Below are 25,412 nucleotides of genomic sequence, written 5' to 3'. Positions count from 1 at the left end.
CATATTTTGTTTGTAGGATGTTACTGAAATAATTAAGTCTTGTTAGAGGAGTTATAAGCATATGTGATTTTTATTTTGAGAAAAGCGAAAGTCAAGTGAGTTGAGACAGTAAGAAGCAAAAGAATGGGCATGAGGCTACTTAAGCTCTCTAAAAGAGAGAGACAAAGTAATGGAAATGAAGCAGGAAATCCACTGCACAAGTTCTAACAGTCTCTGGAAATAACAGCATACATGCTCTCTTTTATTATTATTATTTTTATCATTTAAAGCCTGACAGTAGACAGAAACGATAAAATCAGCTAGCCATGATAACTTTTTTTGAGGGGGGGGGCAAGATCTAGGTTTATTTCAGTCTATGAAAAAATAAAGTTCAAACCAAATTCAATCTTGCTTAAGGGAACATTGTAAAGGAACAGTTCTTGATATTACATGCCCCAAATGATCCATGTGAAACCATAGAGAATTACAGCATTATGTGTGTCACTGTTCCAAGACACAAAACAAATTTGAACAGCCAAAACATCTTTAAAATGCACAAAGCTTATGAAGTCTCAAACACAACTTTAATTTCCAGTACATACTCCTGTCAAATGAAGTTATTTCCTGCACACCACTTCTTCTGAAAACTGGTCTTTTATTTCCTTTCATTTGATCTAAGTTGACTAGGAGACCTAGAGAATGATCGAGATAGCTTGTGATTTCTCTCACAAAACAGAGACCTTTCTGTTCTCCTATCTCTAGAAAGTGACCTGTTCCAGCTTGTAGAGGAGCTTCCCCTTTTTGGAGATCTGCACCAAAGTAGAGGACTCCTCCTATGGTAATCAGGTAATCATCTCTAGCGCAATGAGAAGGAGGTGGACCACAATTTCGGCTTCTTTTTGTCACCATTTGACAGTTCTACAGCAGCCACACAGTGTTCTTCCATCTAGCTCTCTGAAACCATCAGTAGTATCTCAGGGATTCTGAAATTCAATGAAAGCAAAGCCAGGAGGGTTTTGAGCACTCCACACACTTTGGAGTGATCCATAATAGCCAAAAGCCTGTTCTAATTCAGTGTTGTTCCCATTGTTTCTAAGATTACTTACATATAAACCTTATAGTCCAATTGACAGGAATCACTATGCATTTCAAGATCCTGGGTTCAGAAAGCCAAAGCTCAAATTCTAATGCTCCCACAGGACCACCTGCTTGCCTCTGGCTCTGCTCCAACCAATTGTTCACTGTCCCACAGAGTCCATGAAAATGCCATTTTTTTGTAATCCATTTTTTATTGTTTATTATTATTAGTTACATTTTATTAACTGTATCCCAGCTGTATCCCACTCACTTATTCCCTCCCAATCCCACCCTTCCTCCCTCAGCTTCTCCCTGCCCCTTTCCAAGTCCACGAATTGGGGAGGGCCTCCTCATCTTTCGTCTGGCCCTGTTTTATCAGGTATCTTCAGGGCTGGATGCAAAGTCCTCCTCTGTGACCTAGCAGAACTGCTCCTCCTTTGGGGGGTGAGGAGGTCAAAGAGCCTGGCATTGAGTTCCTGTCAGAGATAGTCCCTGAGATAGTTCCAATTACTATGGGAAACCAATTGGTTATTGAGCTACCACGAGCTTTGTCCGAGTAAAGGTTCTAGGTTATATCCATACATGGTCCTTGGTTGGAGAAACAGTTTCAGAGAAAATCCCTGTGCCCAGATATATTTGGTCCCTGTGGGGCTCCTATCCTTTCCCCATCATACTAACTCCCCTTCTGCCGAGGTTTGGTTATGAGTCTTAGTATCTGTTTTGAATTGCTGCTTGGTAAGGTCTTTCAGATGCCTTCTGCGGTAGACTCCTGTCATACGTCCAATGCACCTCTCATTTGTCTTTCTAAGTGAGGAGTGATCATTTTACCTCATGTCTGCTTTCTTATTTATCTTCTTTAGGTGCATAGACTTCATTATGTTTATCATATCTTGTAGGTCTATATAAGCGAGTATATACCATATTTGTCTTTCTCCTTCTGTGATACTTCATTCAGAATGATCTTTTCTAGATCCCACCATTTGCCTGCAAATTTCATGATTTCCTCATTTTTGATTGCTGAGTAGTATTCCATCGTGTAAAAATACCACAATTTCTGTATCCATTCCTCCGTTGATGGACATCTGGGTTGTTTCCAGGTTCTGGCTAATACAAATAAAGCTGCTACAAACATGTTTGAGGAAGTGTCCTTGTTGTGTACTTGAGAAAATTTTGGGTATATACTGAGCAGTGATATAGCTGGGTCTTGAGGAAGCATTATTCCTAATTGTCTGAGTAATCACCAGATTAACTTCCAAAGTGGTTGTACCAGTTTACATTCCCACCAGCAATGGAGGAGAATTCCCCTTTCTCCACAACTTCTCCAGCATGTGTTGTCAATTGAGTTTTTCATCTTGGCCATTCTGATGGGTGTAAGGTGAAATCTCAGGGTCGTTTTAATTTGCATTTCCCTAATGGCTAATGAGGTTGAGCATTTCTCTAAGTGTTTCTCTGCCATTCGATATTCCTCAACAGCGAATTCTCTGTTTAGCTCTGTTCCCCATTTTTTAATTGGATTACTTGTTTTGCTGCTTTTCAGCTTCTTTATTTCTTTATATATACTGGATATTATCCCTCTGTCAGAAAAGGGTTGGTGAAGATTCTTTCCCAATCTGTAGGCAGTCATTTTTTTTTGATGATGGTATCCTTTGCTTTACAGAAGCTTTTCAGCTTCATGAGGTCCCATTTATTGATTATTGCTCTTAGAGCCTGTGCTGTTGGTGTTCTGTTCAGGAAGTTGTCTCCTGTGACAATGAGTTCTAGGCTGTTCCCCACTTTTTTTTCTAACAGATTTAGACTACCTGGTTTTATGTTGAGGTCTTTGATCCATTTGGACTTTAATTTTGTGCAGGGTGATAAATGTGGATCTATTTTCATTTTTCTGCATTTAGACATCCAGTTGGGGCAGCACCATTTGTTGAAGATGCTGTCTTTTTTCCATTGAATGGATTTGTCTGCTTTGTCAAAAATCAAGTATTTATAGGTGTGTGGGTTTATTTCTGGGTCTTCTATTCAGTTCCAATGATCCTCCTTTCTCTTTCTATGCCAATACCATGCAGTTTTTAGTACTATTGCTTTGTAGTACAGCTTGAGATCGGGGATGGAGATACCTCCAGATGATCTGTTGTTGTACAGGATCTTTTTGGAGATTCTGGGTTTTTTGTTTCTCCATATGAAGCTGAGAATCTTTTTTTTTAAATCTCTGTAGAGAAGTGAGTTGGTGTTTTGATGGGAATTGCGTTGAATCTGTAGATTGCTTTTTGGCAGGATGGCCATTTTCACAATGTTAATCCTACCAATCCATGAGCATGGGAGATCTTTCCATCTTCTGATATCTTCTTCAATTTTTTTCTTCAGAGACTTGAAGTTTTTCTCAAACAGGTCTTTCACTTGCTTGGTTAGTGTCACCCCAAGGTACTTTATGTGGTTAGTGGCTATGGTGAAGAGTGTTGTTTCCCTTATTTCTTCCTTGGCCCTTTTGTCCTTGGTATAGAGGAGGGCTTTTGATTTTTTTGAGTTGATTTTGTATCCTGCCACTTTGCTGAAGGTGTTTATCAGCTGGAGGAGTTCTCTGGTTGAATTTTTGGGGTCGCTCATATATACTATCATATCATCTGTGAATAGTGACACTTTGACCTCTTCCTTTCCGATTTGTATCCCCTTGATCTCCTGTATTGTCTTATAGACTATGTTGAAGAGGTATGGAGAGAGTGGGCATCCTTGTCTTGTTCCTGATTTCAGTGGGATTGATTTAAGTTTCTCTCCATTGAGTTTGATGTTGGCTATCGGCTTGCCTTTACTATGTTTAGATATGTGCCTTGTATCCCTGATCTCTCCAAGACTTTAAACACGAATGGGTGTTGGACTCTGTCAAATGCTTTTACGGTATCTAAGGAGATGATCATGTGGTTTTTCTCCTTCAGTTTGTTTATGTGGTGGATTACATTGATGGATTTCCATATGTTGAACCACCTTTGCAAGCCTTGGATGAAGCCTATTTGGTCATGGTGGATGATATCTTTGATGTATTCTTGGATTCGGTTTGCAAGTATTTTATTGAGTATTTTTGCATCAAAGTTCATTAGAGAGATAGGTCTAAAGTTCTCTTTTCTTGTTGGGTCTTTTTGTGGTTTAGGTATCAAGGTGACTGTGGCTTCATAGAATGAGTTTGGTAATATTCCTTCTGTTTCTATTTTGTGGAATAGTTTGGAGAGAATTGGAGTTAGCACTTCTTTGAAGGTCTGGTAGAATTCTGCACTGAATCCATCTGGCCCAGGACTTTTTTTTGAAAGGGAGACTGTTGATGACTGCTTCTATTTCATTGGGGGAAATAGTACTATTCAATGTTTCTACCTGATCTTGACTTAATTCTGGTAAATGGAATCTATCAAGAAAATTGTCTATTTCTTTTAGATTTTTGAATTTTGCAGCATATAGGCTTGCCATTTTGTTTTTAACTGCTAAAAACGTATTGACGATTTGGAATGCCAAGATTCTAGACCCCAATGAGTGTATACAAATATGGGTTAGAGAAGGAACTCATGTGTGAACATTCACTATCTCATTTATGTAGACAGTTATTTTCAGTATTTTCAAACTTATTTGTTAAAAATTATGTACCTTTAGTCGTCGTATTTGTTTCAGTTTCTGAGAAATGCAAAAATAGGTCACAGACATTAAGTATCAAGGAAGATTTGGTGTTAAAACCCATTTTGCCTATGTTCAAGTCAGTCAGTTTAGGCTTGGCCTGTGGCTGTTGAACTTTAAACTTAGAAAGAAAAAGGTAAATAATCAATCACAGCTCTTTCAATTTTCCCTTGCATTATTTTATTTTATTTTTTAGAATACCTATTGTATGTTAGACTCAATAATCAATGTTAGTGGACCAAATAGTGTTTTTATGTTTCAAAAGATCTCCACACAGTATATTTCTGAATATTCAGTTGCTAGTTTGTGAAAGTATTTGAAAGCTGTGGAGCCAGTTGAAGGTAGGGCTTACCTGATAAAAATAGGTTTTTAGGGGTGGGACCTTGAAGGGTATATCTACTTCTGGTACTGGACTTCTTTCCTTGTTTCCTGTCTGCCAATATGTAAACAAGTAGCTACCTCCTACTGCAAAGGCCACTGACCAAACCGTTTTGTTTTACCTTCTTGACCATGATGGATTTTGACCCTCTGAAACCATGAGCCAAAATAAACCTTTTGTCTCATAAATTGTTTGTGCTGGGAATTTTGTGAAAAAATGAAGACAGACAGCATAAATCCTGACAATGATAGTTTTATCATTTAAAAAATCTTCAAAACTTTTACATGTATACAGATCAGAGGATCTTGTGAAAGTAAACTTTAACTTAGTTGCTCTGGGATTGGGCTCATGACTCTGCCTTTCCAACAAACTTACAGGTGATAAATACATTGTTAGTCCCTGGACCATGCTTTAGGAAGTAGGTGTATGATGGTGAGTATGTAACAAGTAAATCTAAAACAGCCAAGTCACCTTTATTAAAAGGGAAAATTCATGACTTGTAGTCTAGTACCCCAGGAAATCATGTTACTCTGAAGATTAGAGTCTATTTTTTGGTTGAGATATTCTCTAGAACTTATGTTGTTGTAAATTTAAAAAAGCGTGCTGGGCTATATAAGGTTATTTATTATTATATGTCCGATGATTATTGAGCCAGTATTATTTGACCCCCTACCACAAATAATAAGACAGAGACACCTGTTAGATTTTATAATTGCCTTATTACCTTGGGCTGGGCAGATATTTCTACCTACACTATCCCAATATACTCACCATCTATCTTCCAACCCCCATCCAATGCTATCAGCCTTAATCATTCCTATCTGGGCTACCTTCCATCCATATTCTGAAGATATTTGTTTGTATTTTTCATCGGGGTCTTTTCACGCCACTATTGGAGTCCTTACTACTAGCTTACATGGTTTCTTCTCCACGTTAGCTAACCCATCGTGGCATCCTCTTTCCTCCTGTTTTTCTGTCCATCTGTCTCTCATGATTCTCCTATCCTCAAAAGCCCAGAAACTGTAGCCACACCTAGCACATTCTTCCCTGCCCCGGAATAGGCCTTTAGTCAACCAATCAGGTATAATGTTTACAAAACAAGGATAGGTGAATCTGGGCAGTAACCGGATCTTGAGGGCCAGTAGTTAGCATCAAAATAATGCATCAGAACAATCCCCACAATTCTCCTTTTCTGTCTAAATAAAAAGGCCGTTTTTTTTTATACAGTAAGAATAATTGTGAAACAATTATGAAAACAAATTGGTAAAACTTCTATGCATAATGTCTAATTTAAATGTATTTGGCAACCTTGAAGAAAATATCCTATCTATGAGGGTCTAAGGTTTTGTACCTAAGTTATTTTCATAGTTTGTATCTATCAATCTAAAAACATCTATATAGACATAAAACATCTTTTTAATTTTTAAGCAACTAAGCTAATTGTAAAACTATGACTATCTGGTCTTCAATCCTATCAGAGACTTGAGAACGAATAAAATTAATTACTTGAGTAAATAGGAAGTACAAGTTAGTAGCCTCCAAAAAAATAGGAAATGACAGAGATAGTTTGCTGGCTGAACAGTCATCCAAAACTCTCTATAATGTTGGAGCATCATCTTTAGCTTTCTGGCCCAGTATATTTGACATACATATATGTGAAGCAGGAATTATATCAGACTTACTTACCCAGTCTTGGCAGATTTTGCCAGTGGACTTGGCTTGCATTTGAGCTTGCCCGTTTAAGGCAGAATTCTGTCATAAAAGTAAGGATTTTTTTCCCCAGATGGCAGGTTTGCCATATTTGAAGCCATCTCCATATGGAGGTTCTTTGATGTTCATCATCTTCAAGGTAGAGTGGGTGCTTGCTGTTCATTATATTAGATTATGCAAGCTAATTGTTAATTAATCAACTCATGATCATGTCAGACATTACTCTGAATTATCACAAAAATATACATCCTAGGTTTAATAGATAAATATGATTCCATAGATAGATAGATAGATAGATAGATAGATAGATAGATAGATAGATAAATATGTAGGTAGATTATATAAAGATAGATAGGTAAGTCTTCAAAAACCTCAGAGACCTACAGAATATGGCATTTAAAAATGTTTTTCCTTTTGAGGGAAATGGGCCATTGTTCTCTTGGTTTCTTCCAGCTGATTTTTTGGACAAAGGAATCCTATTAGGCCCAAAGGAAATTGGGAAAATGGTTACGTAAGCTAGCATGAACATTTGTGGTCCAGTCTCTGAATATTGAGAAATTTTAGGTTTAATAGAAGTCCTCTTTAGAACAGTGTGAAATGGTGGACCAATTGAGATCATTTTTTTTTTTTTGAAGTTGTATTAGTAGCAGACTCTGATGAGGAATAGCAACTGAAGCAGTTGAGGCTGAAATAAACAGAATGTTGGGACATGCAGAATGTTGGAACAGATGTGTCAGTTTCTCAGTATGCTGAAAGGATGAATCCTGTCAGGTTTGATGCAGCATTACCAGTGTCCAGTTTTTTGTTTGTTTGTTTGTTTGTTTGTTCTGAAAACATACTTTCTCACAAGCATTATACAGTCTTAAAATCTTAAATGTATGAGATGTACACAATGCACAGATCAATTAAAAATGGCTCTCTGTTCTTTGTATGATCAGAAGAAAGACATCTGTAATTCTTTATCCATGCCATATGAAAATACTACATGTACATGTCATGGGGATTTTGTAGCCAATATATCCATGTATCAGTCAGTTTCAGAGCTATTCCCACATAGTGGGATCAGCAATATAAGTTACCATTATTATTGAACATACAATCATTATTATGTTGAAATCAAAACAATATAGATCTAAATAGCCTTTCTGAGCTCTTGGGGCCTGTTATACTAGGCCATACTGTTACCTGTCTCCTGAGAGAAGACTTCCTATTTAAAGAGAAAAGCCAGTTGCCTAGAACAACAGAAAAGCATTATTTTTTAAAATTAACATTATTTCTTATTTTTTTTCTTTTTTTAAAATGTTTAAGCACACCCTAGGCACCTTGTACCTGTTTAGAGGTTTGGGCCTGGATTTTATATTTGTTGAAGCTATTTTTGTCTTATCCCCTTTTCTGTATTGAATGGGTAGTTATGCCTTTATAGCCAAGTTTTATATAAACTTCCTTTACCTTTAGAGTTTAAGCATACCCTAGGTATCTTGTTCCTGGATTTTTACATTTGTTGTGGCTATCTTACTTTGGCTTGCCCCTTTTTTGATATGGGATGGATGGGTTAGCCTTTTTTAAACATATGAATTTGAATCTTTGAGGTTTTTTCTCCAGGCTATTCTTTGGGTAGGGGACTCCATTGTATTCTTCCTCGAATTGGTGCCCTCTGGCCTAGTTCCTGGGACTGATGACTTGACTTTCAGGGGTAGGGGGGGTCAGGCCCGGTTCTTTCACTTTCAGAAAGAGTTAAAATTCTATTGTTCCTGACTTAATATTCCATCCCTTGGTTTTCTCTCCACTATTTCTTGAACTTTCTTAGAGAAGGCATGAAGAAGAGGCATCACCATTAAACATATTGTAACCGGACTCATGACTATGACAACCAAAACAAAGCTAAAAGGAATCCAAACAACCTCTGCTATGGCGGATTTTTTTTTTCTTTTTTTTTTTTTTTTTCATTTTAGATATAGGCCTAGCTCTGTCTGTCTCCCAGTTTCGACTCTCCAGATTGTCATGTTTCCATAGCTGTGACCACTGACTCTGTGAGAGCAGATCCAGCCACAGCAGTAGAAGCAATGCTTGTGTATCCTTCTGGGTAGAAGGCAGCAGCAGTGGTAGCAGCAGTCAGTTTTGTTATGTTAAGTCAGCTCTTTTTGTTTCCAAGTCTGCTCACAGTAGGCTGTCTTTTGCTTTTGGGCTTATTTAAGAGTCTTTCTTAAAGAGACAGTATTTGACTCTGGAGTTATTAGGTTTTAACTTTGTGTTGTTTTGCTGGGAACTTATTCACCCACCAAGTTATGACAGAGTATGATTTAAAGGGTGTGGATGCATAAAATTAATTGGGCACCATTTGCAGTAAATTAATAAAGTGCTTGGCTATAAAAGGGTATTTATTATTATTTGCCCTATGATTTATTGCAGCAGTATTATTTGACCCATTATCACAAATAATAAGACCCAGACACCTGTTAGATTTTATAATTGCCTTGTTACCTGGATATTTCTACATATGCTATATTAATAACTTCAACGTCCATCTTCCAGCCCTCATCCAATGCCATCTTTGTTAATCATTCCTATCTGGGCTGCCTTCTATCCATAATCCCAAAATACTTGCTTGTATTCTTCAAACTTCCAACAATTGTTGGACTTAAATACTGCTAATTTAGTGGTAGGAATTGCTTCTATTTTTACAAGAAAATTAATTAGAAAAGCAATCATTTTCCATGAAGCTGTTTTAAAAATTAATTATTGTACAGGAAGAAAAGGACATATTAGAAAGAGGATGCTTCTACGGAAGCACCTCTACAAAAATTCCTGCACCCTTAAGAAACATAGTCATATTCAAGAAAGTTGTTGAATATGCCTAAACAAAATCTACTTCTTTATTTATGTATTTGTGCAAGAAGCATGTATTTATGGTCTATTGTCTTGTATATACACACAAAATTTTTCTTGTATATGATCCTCTGTGTCCCTTCTGACATGTCATCTCAAGTTCAGTTTTTTTTTTCTGTTTTTGTTTTATTTATTTATTTATTATTATTATTATTATTATTATTATTATTATTATTATTATTATTATTTTGTGTGTGTGTGTGTGTGCTCATCTTCCTCTTTTTGTTTGTCAGTAAATTCAGTAATCACTATCTATATATTGACATGTGTGAGAGATTGGAAACTACTGGAAACATACTCAAAAAGACATTTTTTCTCCCTTTCTAGGAAGCTAATGACTGCCAAAAGCTCCATACTAAATGCAAGGGCTTGTGAAACACCTTCTCCATCTATGTAAGAATTTTGATTTGCTTGTTCTTTTGCAAGTTTTGTGATGGTAATCACAGCTGCTGTGAGTACATGGCTATAGGAGCAATAACTTTAAAAATATTGCATATAAATACTCAACAGAAATGTGTAACACTCTTAGTGTCTTTTAGCAAGTTCCTTATGTCCAGTTATATGTGACTTTTCGGATAATTATATAATCTCAAAAATGTACAACAGTTACCAACATTATCTTATAATACATTAGAAAATGGCAGGGTCTTGGCAGCTATCTACTATAATCTTAGATTTATAACCCTACATTGAATAAGTCCATTGAGCATTCTACACATTGTTTCTACAGGGTGTCTAAAGTTACTGCTAAACAATGAGGAAAAATAATCAACATAAACATTTTATTGTAAAGTTTTCCTATACACATCTTGGGAAATTTATATTTATCATATATTTGTCCTATGAATGACTAAGAAAATTACAGGAAAAGGAGTGAAAAACGATAAATCACTTGGCCAACATAAATCGAAGCAACAATAGCCCACTAATAGTTGATGTAGACTTCAACTCCTAATGTATGACACATATGTATGTGAATCTTTAATGGTATTCATTACTTAGAATTCTCCATAGTACTCATCCTATTTTCTCTTGAAATTACCTGTAAATCTTTCTGATCAAGCTCCTAGCGTTTGCATCAGAATCAGCTCCTTGGTGGTTTTTGGGGCCCGTGAGACTTGGGAATAACATCCTGGGAACTCATCTGTGATCCCCAAGATGCCCAAGACTCCTGAATGTTAGAGTTGAGGACCAGCCAGTAAGCATTTCGTCTGTGTCTGTCTGTGTCTGTCTCAGTGGTGTTTCTTTTTTTGGCTTTGAAGCAAAATCTGTAATCTGTGTGGTTGGGAATAGTTAGAGCAGATGCACTGGACAACAGTGGGTCACAGGGGACCTAAAAGAGGTTCCAGACCTCGTCAGAGGGGACAGATATACTCCGATCGGTAAAGGATGATAGAGTACCAAGTTTTCTGTGAGGACAAGGCAGGTAGCTCCTGCATCTTGGCTTCTCCACTGTCTTACTTTTGGTTTTTACATGGGTAGGGTGGTATGATCTGTTGTCTGGCTCTGTGCACGTTTTTCTGCTTGGCAAGCGGCAGGATCTGGCTCTGTGCATGTCTTTCTATTTGACTGTCTTTTTTTGTCGCTGACTGTTCTTTTGTGACTGGGACTGACTGACCTGACGACATGGGACAGACTCCTTCTAAACCCCTAGATTTAATTCTTACCCATTTCAGGGAGGCTCGAGCCATGCTCCACAGGCTCTGGTAACAGAGGCAAGGAGGTGCCAAGGAATGGCTACAGTATGCCGAGAACCAGGCTTGGCACCTCTGCCACTGCTCTGGCTTCTGGTCTGACAGAGCTTGACAGGTGTGTTGCTGCTCTGGTCTCTGGTCTGGCAGAATGACAGGCCTCCACTCTAAGCTCTGGTGTAGTTGGGTGGAGCCCGATTTGAGGAGGGCCTCACATAAAGGAACAGGATAGAGGGCCCAGCGAGAGATGGGCCACTGTTTCTGTGGTTTCTTCCTTTTCTTTTCTCTTTGCTGGGATTGTAATGGTACATTCTTTTCTTTTTTTATTTTATTTTTTTACTATTAATTACACTTTATTGTTTTTGCATTCCCCCATAAGCCTCTCCCTCCTCCCCTTCCAATCCCCCTTCCTCATGCCTCTGACATAATCTGATTGGCCTGCTCTTTGATCACCTCCCCCTGAGGGGGGAGCAGCCTTATCAGGCCACAGAAGATGACAATGCAGCCACTCTTGAGGTGATCTGATAGACTAAGATCAGAAGGAAGGAGAAGAGGACCTCCCCTATCAGTGGACTTGGTACATTCTTTTCTTATGTTGTTCTTTTGTGGGTTTGTTTGCTTGTGGTGGTTTCAGTAGGCCAGTGACCAAACAACTGTGCACCACGGTGACCTTGTCTTCCCCATGCTTCCAGTAATACAAGCTGGGGTACTTCTAAACATTGGTGGGAGCATGCCTTAGGGAGAGACGGGGTGGGGGGCAGCACAAACTTGCCCAGGCTGATGAGACAAAGTGCTTGAAATTACAGCTGGATGGAGTAAGAAAAATTTTGTCTGTCTGTTTAAATGTGTATATTACATGTTTATCTCTGAATGATCTTAAATGGTTAATATGCTCTGTATGTCTCAGTTATAAATTAACAGTTACTGAATATGTTTAAACATTAAATTCAAATTCTTATTTAGAACATATATATGTGTGCATATGTGTTTGTAAGATCCATAGAAGCACAAACATTTTTAAATAGCAACCATGTGGCCTGCCATGTGATGCAGATCTGCCATCTTGAAATTGCCACATGGCAGAAAAAAATTTTCAGAACCTCTTAGTCATAATGAATTCTGTTTATCATCCTATCTCCTTTTACACTAAGAAGACAAGTCTCATTTTAAATTGGTATTGATTTTAGAGATTGAATTGTTTACAGTGGTAAAATTTGGTTTTGACTTTTTTTTTTAAATCTTTTATTTTTTTATTAATTACACTTTATTCATTTTGTATCCCCCCATGAGCCCCTCCCTCCTCCCCTGCCGATCCCACCCTCCCTCCCCTTTCTGCATGCATGCCACTCCCCAAGTCCACTGATAGGGGAGGTCCTCCTCTCCTTCTTTCTGATCTTAGTCTATCAGTTCTCATCAAAAGTGGCTGCATTGTCCTCTACTGTGGCCTGGTAAGGCTGCTCCCCCCTCAGGGGGAAGTGATCAACGAGCAGGCCAATCAGATTATGTCAGAGGCAGTCCCTCTTCCCATTACTATGGAACCCACTTGGACAATGAACTGCCATGGGCTACACCTGTGCAGGGGTTCCAGGTCATCTCCACAAATAGTCCTTGGTTGGAGTATGAGTCTCTGGGAAGTTCCCTGTGTTCAAATTATCTTGTTCTGTTGCTCTGCTTGTGGAGTTCCCGTTCCCTCCAGCTCTTACTATTTCCCACTTCTTACATAAAATTCCATTCACTCTGCCCATCAGTTGGCCATCAGGCTCAGCATCTGCTTTGACAGTCTATACTGCAGAAGCTTTCAGAGGCCCTCTGTGGCAGGTTTCAAGGTTGTTTCCTGTTTTCTTCTGGCTTTCAGAGGCCCTCTGTAGCGGGTTCCGAGGTTGTTTCCTATTTTCGTTTTCTTCTGATGTCCATCCTCTTTGCCTTTCAGGATGGGGATTGAACATTTTAGTTAGGGTCCTCTCTTTTGCTTAGTTTGTTTAGATGTACAGCTTTTAGTGGGTTTATTCTATATTGTATGTTTATATGAGTGAGTATATACCGTGAGTGTCTTTTTGCTTCTGGGTCAACTCACTCAGGATGATCGTTTCCAGGTCCCACCATTTACCTGCAAATTTCATGATTTCCTTATTTTTCATTGCTGAGTAATACTCCATTGTATAGATGTACCACAGTTTCTGCATCCATTCTTCAGTTGAGGGGCATCTGGGTTGTTTCCAGCTTCTGGCTATTACAAATAAAGCTGCTACAAACATGGTTGAACAAATGTCCTTGTTGTGTACTTGCGCCTCTTTTGGGTATATGCCTAGGAGTGGTATGGCTGGATCTTGAGGAAGCGCTATTCCTAGTTGTCTGAGAAAGCGCCAGATTGATTTCCAGAGTGGTTGTACCAGTTTACATTCCCACCAGCAGTGGAGAAGGGTTCCCCTTTCTCCACAACCTCTCCAGCATGTGTTGTCCCTTGAGATTTTCATCTTGGCCATTCTGATGGGTGTAAGGTGAAATCTCAGGGTTGTTTTGATTTGCATTTCCCTAATGGCTAATGAGGTTGAGCATTTCTTTAAGTGCTTCTCTGCCATTCGATATTCCTCTGCAGAGAATTCTCTCTTTAGCTCTGTTCCCCATTTTTTAAGTGGATTACTTGGTTTGTTGCTTTTCAGCTTGTTTAGTTCTTTATATATATTGGATATGAGTCCTCTGTCAGATAGAGGGTTGGTGATGATTCTTTCCCAATCTGTAGGCAGTCGCTTTGTTTTGATGACGGTGTCCTTTGCTTTACAGAAGCTTTTCAGCTTCATGAGGTCCCATTTATTGATTGTTGCTCTTAGAGCCTGTGCTGTTGGTGTTCTGTTCAGGAAGTTTTCTCCTGTACCAATGAGTTCTAGGGTATTCCCCACTTTTTTTTCTAGCCGATTTAATGTGTCTGGTTTTATGTTGAGGTCTTTGATCCGCTTAGACTTCAGTTTTGTGCAGGGTGATAAGTATGGATCTATTTGCATTTTTCCACATGTAGACATCCAGTTGGACCAGCACCATTTGTTAAAGATGCTATCTTTTTTCCATTGTATGGTTTTGGCATCTTTGTCAAAAATCAGGTGTCCGTAAGTGTGTGGGTTTATTTCTGGGTCTTCTGTTCGATTCCATTGATCCACCATTCTGTTTCTATGCCAGTACCATGCAGTTTTTATAACTGTTGCTCTATAGTACAGCTTGAGATCAGGGATGGAGATACCTCCAGAAGATCTTTTATTGTAGAGGATTGTTTTAGCAATTCTCGGTTTCTTGTTATTCAATACGAAGTTGAGAATTTTTCTTTCCAGGTCTGTAAAGAATTGTGTTGGCAATTTGATGGGAATTGCATTAAATCTGTAGATTGCTTTTGGTAAGATGGCCATTTTTACTATGTTAATCCTGCCAAGCCATGAGCATGGGAGATCTTTCCATCTTCTCATATCTTCCTCTAATTCTTTCTTCAGAGACTTGAAATTTTTTTCATACAAGTCTTTGACTTGCTTGGTTAGGGTTACGCCAAGGTACTTTATGTCATTTGTGGCTATTGTGAATGGAAGTTGTTTCTCTAATTTCTTTCTCAGCCCTTTTGTCTTTTGTATACAGGAGTGCTACTGATTTTTTTGAGTTAATTTTATATCCTGCCACTTTGCTGAAGGTGTTTATCAGCTGTAGGAGTTCCCTGGTAGAGTTTTTGGGGTCACTCATATATACTATCATATCATCTGCAAATAGTGATAATTTGACTTCTTCTTTTCCCATCTGTATCCCCTTGATATCCTTCGACTGTCTTATTGCTCTAGCAAGGACTTCCAGCACTATGTTGAAGAGATATGGAGACAGTGGGCAGCCTTGTCTTGTCCCTGATTTCAGAGGGATTGCTTTAAGTTTCTGTCCGTTCAGTTTGATGTTGGCTATAGGCTTGCTGTATATCGCCTTTACTATGTTTAGATATGTGCCTTGTATCCCTGATCTCTCCAGTACTTTAAACATGAATGGATGTTGGATTTTGTCAAATGCTTTTTCAGCATCTAGGGAGATTATCATGTGGTTTTTTTCTTTCAGTTTGTTAATATGGTGGATCACATTGATGGATTTCCGTATATTGAACCACCCCTGCATACCTGGGATGAAGCCTACTTGGTCATAGTGGATAATATCTTTAATGTGTTCTTGGATCCGGTTTGCAAGTATTTTGTTAAGTATTTTTGCATCAATGTTCATAAGGGAGATTGGCCTGAAATTCTCTTTCTTTGTTGAGTCTTTGTGAGGTTTAGGTACCAAGGTGATTGTGGCTTCATAGAATGAATTTGGTAATGTTCCTTCTGTTTCTATTTTGTGAAATAGTTTGAAGAGAATTGGAGTTAGCTCTTCTTTGAAGGTCTGGTAGAATTCTGCGCTGAAGCCATCTGGTCCTGGGCTTTTTTTGGATGGGAGACTTTTGATGACTGCTTCTATTTCTTTGGGGGATATAGGACTATTTAGTTGATTTACCTGGTCCTGATTCAGCTTTGGTGAGTCAAATCGATCAAGAAAATTGTCCATTTCATTTAGATTTTCAAATTTTGTGGCATATAGACTTTTGAAGTAAGTCCTAATGATTGTTTGGATTTCCTCAGTGTCTGTAGTTATGTCCCCCCTTTCATTTCTGATTTTGTTGATTTGGGTGGTGTCTCTCTGCCTTTTAGTTAGCTTGGCTAAGGGTTTGTCTATCTTGTTGATTTTCTCAAAGAACCAGCTCTTGGTTTCATTGATTCTTTGAATTGTTTTATTTGTTTCTAATTGATTGATTTCAGCCCTGAGTTTGATTATTTCCAGTCGTCTACTCCTTTTTGTTTTGTCTGCTTCTTCTTTTTCTAGGGTTTTTAAGTGGGCCATTAAGTTGCTTGAATGAGCTGTCTCGAATTTCTTCTTGAAGGCACTTAGTGCTATGAACTTTCCTCTTAGCACTGCTTTCATTGTGTCCCACAAGTTAGGGTATGTTGTGTCTTCATTTTCATTGAGTTCTAGAAAGGCTTTAATTTCTTTCTTTATTTCTTCCCTGACCCAGCTGTCATTTAGTAACAAGTTGTTCAGTTTCCATGAGTGTGTAGGCTTTTTGCTATTTCTGTTGTTGTTGAAGTCCAGCTTTATTCCATGGTGATCAGACAGGATACAAGGGATTATTTCAGTCTTCTTGTATCTGTTGAGGCTTGCTTTGTGACCAACTATATGGTCTATTTTGGAGAAGGTTCCATGAGGTGCTGAGAAGAAGGTAAATTCTTTTGTGTTTGGGTGTAAAGTTCTGTAGATGTCTGTGAGGTCCATTTGATTCATGACCTCTGTCAGAGATATTGTTTCTTTGTTTAATTTCTGTTTTGTTGACCTGTCCTTTGTTGAGAGTGGGGTGTTGAAGTCTCCCACTATTAATGTGTGGGGATCTATATGTGGTTTAAATTTTATCAATGTTTCTTTTACAAATGTGGGTGCTCTTGTATTTGGGGCATAGATGTTCAGGATTGTGATGTCTTCCTGGTGGAATTTTCCCTTGATGAGTATGAAGTGTCCTTCCTCATCTCTTTTTATTAATTTTGGTTGAAAGTCTATTTTATCAGATATTAGAATGGCTACTCCTGCTTGTTTCTTGGGTCCATTTGCTTGGAAAGTCATCTTCCAACCTTTTACCCTCAGGTAATGTCTATCTTTGTGTCTTAGTTGTGTTTCTTGTATGCAACAGATTGCTGGGTTTTGTTTACGTATCCATTCTGTTAATCTGTGTCTTTTTACTGGAGAGTTGAGTCCACTGATGTTGAGAGAGATTAATGACCAGTGGCTGTTAGATCCTTTGATTTTGATGTTGGCTGTGTTCATAAGTTTGTGTGCTTGGTTGCTTTTTGTTTTGCTGTAGTAAGGTTAATTATTTCCTGTGTTTTCTTGACAGAAGCTAATTTTCTTGGGTTGTATTTTCCCTTCCAGTGTCTTCTGTAATGCTGGATTTGTGTGTAGGTATTGTTGAAATTTGTTTTTGTCATTGAATATCTTGTTTTCTCCGTCTATGAGGACTGAGAGTTTTGCAGGGTATAGTAGCCTGGGTTGACATCTGTGTTCTCTTAGGGTCTGCATGATATCTGTCCAGGCCCTTCTGGCTTTCATAGTTTCTGTTGAAAAGTCAGGTGTGATTCTAATGGGTTTGCCATTATATGTTACTTGGCCTTTTTCCCTTGCAGCTTTTAGTATTTTTTCTTTGTTCTGTATACTTCCTGTTTTGATTATTATGTGGCGGGAGGATTTTCTTTTCTGGTCAAATTTGTTGGGTGTTCTGTAGGCCTCATGTATCCTTATTGACTTCTCCTTTAACTTGGGGAAATTTTCTTCAATCATTTTGTTGAAAATATTTTCTGGGCCTTGGAGAAGGGAGTCTTCTTTTTCCTCTATTCCTATTATTCTTAGGTTTTGTCTTTTCATATTGTCTTGGATTTCTTGGACGGTCTGTGTCAGGAATTTTTTGGATTTAACATTTTCTTTGACAGATACATCGATTTCTTCCATTGTATCTTCTACACCTGAGATTCTTTCTTCCATTTCTTGTATTCTGTTGGTTATGCTTACCTCTGTAGTTCCTGTTTTCTTCCCTAAATTCTTCCTCTCCATTATTTCCTCCATTTGTGTTTTCTTTAATTTTTCTAGTTCTATCTTCAGGTCTTGAGTTATTTTGTTTACTTCCTTCACCTGTCTGCTTGTATTTTCCTCTTTTTCTTTTAGTTCCTTCAACTCTGTCTCTTTGATTTCTTTCAGTGATTTAATTATTTCTTCTCTGAAGGCCACAAGCTGTTTGGCTGCATCTTCCCGTATTTCTTCACGGATGGCCCTAATTTGCTTGTCTTTATCTTCCTCCATTTCTTTACGGATAGCCATGATCTGTTTGGTTTTATCTTCTTCTAATTCCTAAAATTCGTATTTTATCTGTTTCCTCTATTATTCTCTTCATCAACATAGATGTAAGGTCATCTTCTTGATTTTCTATTATGCTGCATTGTTCAGGGCTGTTCGCCCCTGGATGGCTGGGTTCTGGAGATGCCATATTGCTCTGTCTTTTGTTGGTTGAGCCTTTACGCTGACCTCTACCCATTGGGCTGATTTAGGTTTTGGCTGTTAGTTTCTGTGCTTCCTGGAGTCCTGAGGTAGGGAGTATCCCCTTGGCCGGAAGATGATTTTTCCTGAAGGAGTCCTTCTCTGCTTTTTGGTTATGGTCACTGTATGGCCAGTGTTTCTCCGGAGATGCCACTGCTCACCTTAGGTTTATAGCCCTGAGTAGTAGCTGTGGTCTATGTTAGGCAGGGGGGGATCTCCTCTTACCCATAAAATTTCTCAAGACAGCTGCCCCACTGCTGGGTTTCTTGTTATAAATTTAGTGTGCTGCTGCTCACTAAATTTCCATGTACAGTCCTCTTGAAGAAACTGCTGATTCCCTAGCTATGGGGTTTTCTCCCAACAGGGAAACTCAGTCTGTTATCCTGGGGCGCACAGTTCTGTCTGAGAAATCGGGAGGTGCACTCAGCAAGTCTCTGGGCCAAAGGCTGATTGCTCTGCTCTGGACCTGGAGAATGTGCACCTTGGTTGAGTTGGCGCCTGGGGGCACTGTTCTGGTCTGGAGGCTGGGTGCCTCACTCTGGACCAGAAGCTGTGTGTCTCTGTCTGGGATGGCGGATGTAGGCACCACTCTGGTCCAGACGCTGTGGGTGCAGCCCCCCTGAAGGATCAGGGATTCCTACAGTTTTGGCAGTCCAGCCAGGGACAATGGCCGATCCCTGGCACAGTATCTGAGGGCTGCTGTAATGGCTCTTCGGCTCCTGCAGGTCCGAGGATGCAGCTGTGTGTGTGTCCCAGTGCCCCAGGGGAACGCAACAATGGCGGCAGAGCACAGCGCTTCTGCCTGCACTAGAGTCTGCGTGAGTCCAGGAAGTGTTTTGGTGCTGGGTGTCCTAAGCGTTAGAGCTGCTGACCCCCTCCGCTGGGGGTTTCCTCCTGCCAGAGACACGCAGTCTGGCGCCTTGTTGCCCTGGTGCCCACAGTTCTATCTGAGGCGGCGAATCACGCGCGCAGGCAGGGCTCTGTGCAGGCAGGCGCCTTTGTCCCTCCCGGCTCTGGGTCCGGGCTGGCTCCTGGGGCACCCGCGGAACCCGAGTCTTTTCCAGGGGATGTCTGGGTAACCTGGGGTCGGTCCCAATTGTTTCCTGCTCCGTGGGGTTATCTCTCGACTGGGAAATCCAGTCTATGGTGTTGTGGACCCACAGTTCAGTCTGGGACCGTGACCAGATTGCGCTGGCGGGTAGCTCTGGGCTGGCGACCAAGCGCCTGTCGGAACGGGGATCTCTTCAGCGGTTTTGCCGGGTGAGTTAAAGCTGATCGAATCCCCCACCGTGGGGTATCCTCTCACCTGAGAAACACAACCACTTGTGTTTTATGGCCGCGAGTTCTGATTGCTGGTCACTGTGCCAATCCTGCTGTGCTGCTCCTCAGAATGAGAGTCCTCCCGGCGCTCTGGTTTTGACTTTTAAAATTATGGGTATGCTTCAGTCCTAAAAAGAGTACTTTATTTTGATATTGCAAAAACAGATTTCTTTTAAAAATATGTTTAAAACTATGAAACATTTTAAAGTTTATCAGGTATTTTATAATAATGTCTTTATGGATTTTATATATACAAAATTCAGAGTTGTGTTTTTGCGGCATGTTGTATGTGTGATTCAGCCCTGGTTTGCAAAGGTCTATTCAGATTAACAGGCTGATTTGAAGTGTGTACCTGGCTGCCAGTTCCTAAATGAATGGATTTGTTTCTTTCTGGCAGATAGGTTTGATATTGCCAGAATAGTTCAAGTACAGTTTAAAATTGTTCTATATTGTTCGGTTATGCAGTTGGTTCTAAAACCTATTTGATTACAATGTTAGAACTTGGTTATAGGAAACTGTAAATGCTCCACATGCTATACCATGGGAGGCAACAACACCATCAGTGACATTTAATGGATATATTTTAAATTGCTGGCACAGTCTGTAACAACATATTGCTGCCATCTTGGTTCAGGGATAAAGAAGGTAGAGCCATGGTTTTACCACCATCTTTGTTGAGGACTGCCAGCTGTGTTCAGTTTCCTGTGTCTAAGAGTAACTTCTGTCCTTTAAATTTTTTGTTATTTGGTCTTAATAATACAATATGGTAGGATCAGAAAGATTTGCCAGCCCCTCTATGAACTGTATGATTAAAAGCTTTGCTTTGATTTTAGTTCAGAAATATATTTAAAGTTATGCTAATGACTGCAGTTGGTTACAAGATTGAGCTTTACTGAATCCCTTGTTTATGTTTTCAAAATTAAGCCTAGGATGGGTAACTATAAAGTTTGCCTATGTAGATCTACTTGAAATAGATATGGTCCTAAAACACTTATCTAAGGAATATGTCAGAAGTAGAGATTATAACATTCTGTTTTACAGGATGCAGTTTAGAGCAGATAACTAAAAGAGACAAAGATTAACTCAGATATGCTGGCTCTCAAGCTTGTCAGAGATCTGATGAATATGGCATCTAATGTATGTAGGTTTTATTATACCAGAGAGTCCCAAAATCCTGGCAATTACTCCCAAGAAGATTTGGGCACAACAGCAGATGACTTCGACTCTGGATTGTGGTATGCTTAACCACTGGGCAAGATGCCCCAACCGGCCTACTGCTAGGGCCCAGGCTCAACTGTATATAAGATGTGGACACATGGAGACTTATTGTTTTACATTGTTGAAAGCAAGGTGAAATTAGTCTCTCATGTTATTTTTTTCTACAGAAACAGTCTCTCATCTTCTGTGCCTGATGACCAAACTGCCTCTGCTCATGATGCCATGAGACCACAGGAGCCAGGGACAACTGCCTAGGCAATGGAATGACTAGTCATCTCTGTCATTTTGATTGATACACAGATTGGTACATTTATTTATCTTATAATTTATCCTTCTCAGGTCTCTAATCACATTAATGGCTATGGTAAACTAATGGTAGCTTCACAGCTAAAGAGCAGACAGTTAGATACACTGTTAGTTCATTGGTCAAATCATTAGCTAGTTAGAACTACTAGTACTATATCTCATATTTAGAAAGGAAAAGAAGTTTTCCTTGCTCACAGGCTTGATGTTAATTGCCAATGTTTTATGGCAAATAATTGGACAGAAAGATGTAAAGTTTATATAAGGTCTAAGGATATGAAAGTTTAAGTTATAAGGATCTAAAAATGTTGCGGCTCTAGGAATTTGTTTCAAAGTTGGTAAATGCAAGTTGTAAAATGTTTTTGTGTCTAAGGTCTTTTAAGGTATGTGAATGTAAGTTGTAATGATATAAAATATAATTTAAGGCATATTAAAAAAAGAAGGTATTTCAGATTTCTCCCCCACCTCTAGCTATTGTGCTTATGTTGTTATAACATTTCAAAAGTTCAGAGTTTTGACATTGATCAATAGAGTTCAGATAAGCTGATGGAGCACTGATAGCTTATTATCCAGTCACAAGCTTGAGATTTTATTTTCCCTTCTGTTGACTTCTGGAGAGAGACTTAAAGGAGCTTCTCATTATGCTAAAAATATCTCTGTCTAATATGTATATCTCTGACCCAAAAGCCATATCTTTTACTAGGTCTTAATGGCATGAGTCTACTCCTGCTGTCTTGCAGTCACCTGTTACCTGCTTTTTCTAAATTACAGATCTCAATACAATGGTGATACTAATATACTTCCTTTTGTAAACTAAATTCATATGAGTTTCAGGAAATCAAAAAAGTCAGAAGACCAGGATCTTCCATAGTTCAAATAGACCCCAGATGAGTTTTTCCCTTGGTCTTGGGATTCCTCACTTTCCCCATTTACTATACAAATTAATGTTTATAGTCTGAATTTGTCTCAGCAGATTTCACCTGGCTGATCAACTCCATTCAGGGATCAGCTATGGATTGCAAGCTGAAATCTGGACTGGCTGAAAATTGAAGTAAACCAGTCCAACTGATGTGATGGCTCCCTGTCTCTTCATCTGAATTGCTAATTAGTTGGTGTCTTTTTGCCTAGTTGACTAGCCTTTCAGCCTTCTTGGGTTTCCAATATGTCCACCCTAATGTCAGCCTGAAGAAATTACAGAAGAGAGATTCATAGGCCTCTTATGAATATGACCAGGAGAGGACAGGCTACCTGACAGGCTGAAATGCTAAGTCAAAAGGGGCTCCCTGACATTAGCTATTATCTTGGGGACCTGCTTAGCTGGAGCAGGAACTGGAATGGCAGCACTGGCTGTACAATGCCAGAATTACAATAGCTTAAAGGCAGATATTGGTTAAGATATTCAGTGCCTTAAGACCTCAATCACCCACTTAGAAAAGAATGTTGATTCCCTGGCAGAAGTAGTGTTGTAAAACAGAAGGGGCTTGGATATGACCTTTTTAGAGCAGGGAGGGCTGTGTGCAGCCCTTAGAGAGAAATGTTGCTTTTATGTAAACCACTCAGTAATGATTAGAAAATCCTTAGCAAGAATAACAAAAAGTCTGGAGAGATGCTGGAAAGAGAGAGAAGATTCCAGAGGATTATTTAAATCTAGGTATGATGGTTCCCCTTGGCTTACTCCCTTTATATCCACCCTGCTGGGTCCCCTACTAATTTTGAGTTTTACCTTTGGGGCCTTGTATTTTAAATCACTTGATGGATTTCATAAAAAAAAACACTTGAGAGCAATACAGTTAATGGTACTCAGATCCTATTATGGAAAGGTAAATCTGTAGGACACTGGGGGTCGTATCTGGAAGACCCATAATTGGGTCTTCAAATGATCTTGAGAATGGTGGAATGAGAGACCAAAGAATTAAAATTAGTTTTTCGGTGTATTGGATTAAAGTTTAATGCACGAGCCTGAACAAAGGAGCAGACATGTAGAGACATGTCCAGCCACCTGGACAGGAGCCAGCCTTACTGCATTCTTTCCTGCCCACTAGAGATACAGTTGCTAGGAAAATGGTCCAGATTGTTCCTCTCCCTTAGCGACAGCCAAACAAAGGAAGCCAGACCATTAATATTTTTGGCATCTTCCCACAGCCAATCAGTTTAAAATGCAACATCCCCTTTCGTGTTTCAACCAATAGATGCTTGTCAGGTTGGAATTCTCTTGCTTTGGGCACTCTGGGTGAGACTGGGACTTTTAAATCTCCTTTTTTTCCCTTGAGCTCAGTGCCCTACTCTCAACTACTGTCTCTGTGAGGGTGTGGGCCCAGCCTGAGCTTTTAATAAAAGAACCCTACTGCATTTGCATTGGAATTAGCTCATTGCTGGTCTTTTGGGTCCATAAGACTTGGGCATAACAACTTGATTGCTAATTCTGTGCTAACTGCCTCTTACAATGGGGTATTCTATAATATTTGATATAGTCTTTAAAGTGAATGATTTCCACCTTGTATTCTTACTGCCTATATTACACTCATTCCTAGCCTTTAAAAGATTCCAAGTCTTTACTAAATGAGCTTGATTTTATTTAAAACTCTGTAGAGAAGTTAAAGGTTCGTAACATATTCTGGGACATTATGACGTCCAAATAGGCAAGAGTACTCTAAACAATACACTAACCTGTATCATCTAGAAACCTTAGTTCTATAAGGATGAGAGTTCGGACTCATGGCTTGATTTGTAAATAGGAGAACAGAAGTCACCTGGATAAGATTGTAGCAGACAGACTCAGATGTTTGTAGTATTATTCCAAGTACTTTGAGTTTAAGGAGTCACTAATCATTTTGGCTTGAGGTAAAGATGTGCTCAGAATCTCGCCTCACTGGAGTCAACTGACTACCAGACTATCAAGAGTTCCTCATATGGAAGCCAGGAAGAGAAATAACTCATGGGAGAGGAAACCATTGAAAACCAAATCTGAACTTGAACTTCTAAAGCCACATTTAATCCTCCAATGACCACTAACTAGTTCACAATTAGTTAAGAACACAATCTAACAAGACAATTGAACTGTAATTTTTTTTTTTGAGACAAGATTTTTCTGTATAGCCCTGGCTGTTATGGACTCACTTTGTAGACAAGGCTGACCTCAAAATCACAGAGATCGACCTGTCTCTGCCTCCCAGAGTGCTGGGAACACAAGCATGTGCTACTGTGCTTGGCTAATTGAACCATATTTTGTTGCTTTATGACTCATAATTTGTCAGCTATGTTGTTGGTAGATTTCCTATTCTAAGTATATTTACAACATAAGAAATAATATTCTTAAATAAATAATATATGGAAAACAAAATGTCATATGTAACCTCACTGTATTTTTCTTTTTATCAATGTTTCTAGGCTTTGCCACAGTTCTCTTGAATATGTAGCTGATATCTTTAAAATACTGTAAATTAGAAAAGTAATTTCTAGTAAATAATTGCCAATATCATATACAACAAAGAAATAATAGTTATCTGTTTTTTTTACTCATATTAATATACACATTTCTTAGTATGCTAATGGGTTTGTGAAAATAGTTTTATAGTTAAATGTATTAGTGAAATAGTTACTTATACACATTTTTCTTTTAACACAGGACTTTTCAGTGTCTTCAATATGTTAATTTTCATTGTAGTTTTCAAGAGGTATATGTAAGTTACAGCTTTCACAAATATATAGTCACTGAAATTTTTCTTAGAACATTGTCAATGGATAGGGCTCTGTGATATATGTCCTTGATAATACTAACACAAGATCATTTAGTCAGACATGTCTAAGTTCATATTTAACTTTGATCATCAGGTATTCTTGTATTGTTTGTCACAGAATGGTGTCTCTCTAGTAAAATGATTAAACTTTGCTGTATAGAAGATTTAGGTGCACTGATAGGGGAGAACCTCCTGCCCTTTCATCTGATACTGGTTTATCAGGCATCTTCAGGACTGGCTGCAAAGTCCTCCTATGTGGCCTAGCAGGGCTGTTCCTCCCTGGGGGGTGGGGATCAAAGAGCCCGACATTGAATTCATGCCAGAAACAGTCCCTGTTCCCTTTATTAG

At 39.0% G+C, this 25,412-nt stretch overlaps 1 pseudogene; it reads right to left on the bottom strand.

Moving 5' to 3' along the window:
• Positions 1-634: 634 nt before the first annotated feature.
• Positions 635-1,126, bottom strand: LOC129677612 (serine/arginine-rich splicing factor 3-like; annotated as a pseudogene).
• Positions 1,127-25,412: the final 24,286 nt, after the last annotated feature.

This window comes from Psammomys obesus, unplaced genomic scaffold (genome assembly GCF_907164565.1).
Source record: "Psammomys obesus unplaced genomic scaffold, mPsaObe1.curated_primary_1811, whole genome shotgun sequence".
In the NCBI taxonomy this organism is placed as follows: Eukaryota; Metazoa; Chordata; class Mammalia; order Rodentia; family Muridae; genus Psammomys; species Psammomys obesus.
The sequence above is the reverse complement of the archived record's forward strand: the minus strand, read 5'-3'. Positions and strand labels throughout refer to the sequence as shown.